This window comes from Aptenodytes forsteri, unplaced genomic scaffold, assembly GCF_000699145.1.
Source record: "Aptenodytes forsteri isolate BGI_AS27 unplaced genomic scaffold, ASM69914v1 Scaffold46, whole genome shotgun sequence".
Lineage (NCBI taxonomy): Eukaryota > Metazoa > Chordata > Aves > Sphenisciformes > Spheniscidae > Aptenodytes > Aptenodytes forsteri.
In genome coordinates this window covers 766,245-769,422 of record NW_008794774.1, presented here as the reverse complement: position 1 = coordinate 769,422, position 3,178 = coordinate 766,245, and positions in this window count along the sequence as shown.

The window sequence follows — 3,178 nt, the reverse complement described above, 5'->3', positions numbered from 1 at the left end:
CAGTTTACAGACTTCTGCACACTTTCCCGATTTTAATTTTAGTTTTAAATCAAAATTGCCCTCTTTTTTTCAAAACATTTTATGATTATAAACAATTTATCCAGCTCCAAAGCCATTTACCATTTTAGCAACTTATAAATTACGTTTTAAGCAAAGAAATAAACTGTGAAAATGAAACAAAACCTGACCCAGCATAGTCATTTTTGTCATACAGCATCTATTTTGAATAGGAGTACTTATCTAGGTCTTCTTAGAGACAAGCTACCCGCTAATAACTAGCATTTTAATTTCATTAGACAAAACCCAGCAGGAAATCATAGGTCTACTGAGCTAAATCACAACAGCCTCAATAGAGTGGTTCTACATTTTACAGGCAGAAATGTCACAAAGGAACTGGAATGCATAATGTTTGTGAAACTCCCCTATAATATCTGCAACAGTCAATAAAGTATCCTGTCATGTCTGAGAATCAGAAAGTGAAGCTGATTAGACACTGAAATTTTTTCAATATTCAGTCTTCACAAGAAGATGTGTTTTGAATTTTAACTCCTGAAATTTTAACACCGTAAATTAAAAATCCTGACAATTTTTCTTATCTGTTTTTTCAATATATTGCCCTCAGTTTTTAGGGTGTACTGTCCTAAGTATACTGTCCTGCAAATGTTAGATGTAAACAGAATTAAGGACAAAAATGGGTGCTTGCATAACTCAGTAGTAGGACTACTCACGCGGACAAAGTTAACAACCTACCCGCTATGCATAACTCCACAATTTTAAACAGGTGAAATAAAGTTGGAACAAAATGCAAGCCTACAACAGAATGAATTATGATATACAATGCCATCTAAGAAACCTGAAGTACACCCTAACTCTTTATATACCAAAACTACAGTAAGAGTTTATAACACAATCTGGACTTCGGATCAACAAAATGTTATGAACACCTTCATTATGTGATTTGATTACACAATATTTACTATCTTCCAAGTATAAAATACTGCATTTCTTCAAAATACCTTACGAGTCAGTCTACGAATCGAAATTAAAATCAAGACAAGAACATCACTTGTTCATTTTGAGATATGAAATATTAAGCTATCAAGTGACTATGGAGATTTTTTACTAGATAAGTATTAAAATCTTAACATTTCAGAACATCATCTTTTGAACCATTCATGTGATCATTCAGAGAACTTGAAAATATCCTGTATTAGCAGAATTACAGTAAAACATACTCTCTCTGAAGCTCCATGTATACTAAAAATCTGTCTCAAAATGTATTAGGGTTTTTTTAATTTATGTTGCAAGGTAGTAGGATAAAAATACCACCTTCTTGAAACAAATTTGACCAAAACTGACACTACCATATACCCCATTCACATGCTGTTCAGCATCATGCTGATGAAACATATCCCAGCAAAAGACACCTATAGAAAAAACTGAAAATTTCAAAGTGAATTAACTGCAGAACTAAGTAGGACAATCAAGAGCTGTTTAAACTGAGAAAGTCCAAAATCTACTCAATCCAATATTTTTTAATGAATTTAGGTATGAAATCACCAATTTTTTTTTATAATTACTGTGGTTGTTCATAATAGCTTAGGAAGATTCTAATAATTAGCACTTGACAACATAATTTTCTGATTTGAATGCATTACTGTGGTAATTGTGCATTGAGATTTGGTGCAGAACCGTCTACCTGATTTGTTTAGAAATCAGGCCAAGAGATACAAAATTCTGTACTCATTACCCATCAATAATTAAGGACTAAAAAGTACAGGACTTGATTTTTTTTTTTCTATTTCATCATATTTACCATTAAAAAAAAAAAATCACAGACCAAATAGATTTTTTTTTTTTAAACAAACACTGGCTAAAGGTTTTTCCCTCATATACATTGGCTCTAACTCTGACCCCACTGGCTATTTAATCATGTCCACCTATTTGGACGAGAAATACTGTTTCCTGGGTCAGTGCCTAGAAAGGAAATTGCTCTTACACGCATCCGTATCTGCACTTAGCTAAAAGAAAACCATCAGTTGCTAGCAATCAATAACATCAGCACCACTCCAAACTGAAGCTGAGAGTAAGATAAGCATGACTGGCAGTGGTTCAAGTTTACCCTCATTTCAAGTACTGAAAAGCAAATCATGCTTGTGTTTTCCATTGTCTGGTGTTTGGAAGGTACTTCTGTGCAGCAATACCACCAGCTAGTTATCCCAGTTCAGGCAAAAATAAGGGTAAAGCCCAAGACAGATTTTATACCACAGTCATTTTCACATTCTTGGCTCATTAAGAATGTGAACAAAAAACCACTGTAGGGTGACAAAAAATAGCCTGCATTAGGCTGCCAGTAAGTTTCTTTCTCGTGGAAAGAGTTTCAGCTTAAAAACTGCTGGTTTAGTAGCCACGGGGTAACTTCTGTTGCTGCTGTTGCTAATGTCTCAGAAAAGAGTGCAAAGAATCATAAACCTGCCGTTTAAAAATACAAAAAATAAATGCTGTTTACGTTCTGAGCTAGCATAAATCTTCAAAAAACAGACACCTAGTATTTCTCCTAACACAGTTAACCTAGCAGAAAAAGTATTTTGTATACACTTCTCATTTCCGATTGCCAGTTAAAATCAACTGCAGAAGGGAGAAAGCTCATTAATAGAAGACCGTTAACATGGCATAAAGCCCTGATCCCGAAACTGGCTCTGAAAGCTCGGAGCACTATCACCACAGATAGACTGACGTGGAACCGGCGCTTAACCGAGTATTTTACTCAGAAGGCAGCTTTAAAGTCTAACACTTTACAGCTGTTAACTTCCAGGAACGCCTCAACGACATGCAGAAACGAACGAGCTGTATCAACGCGGCTGTACTTTGTAAGAAAAAGAGGCTGTTTGGAAAGTCCACAGAATTTCATCGAAGCCCAGACAGAGACGGAGAAAGGTAACGCTGCCCACCCACTCTGAACCCCCGGGGAAACCGCCTGATCTCTCGGTGAGCTTCCACCGACCGCCCTAACTCAGAATCGCTGGCCACTAACGGGAACACGAGACCTATTTTGCCGACACCTGCCGGTTTCGTTTCCTCAGCTCGGTCCCAGCCGCCATGCACTTACTCACAACACGGCGCCTCCGGACCGATTCCCTCCCCGCCGCGGGGATCCCGATCCCTCACGCGCCCCAGC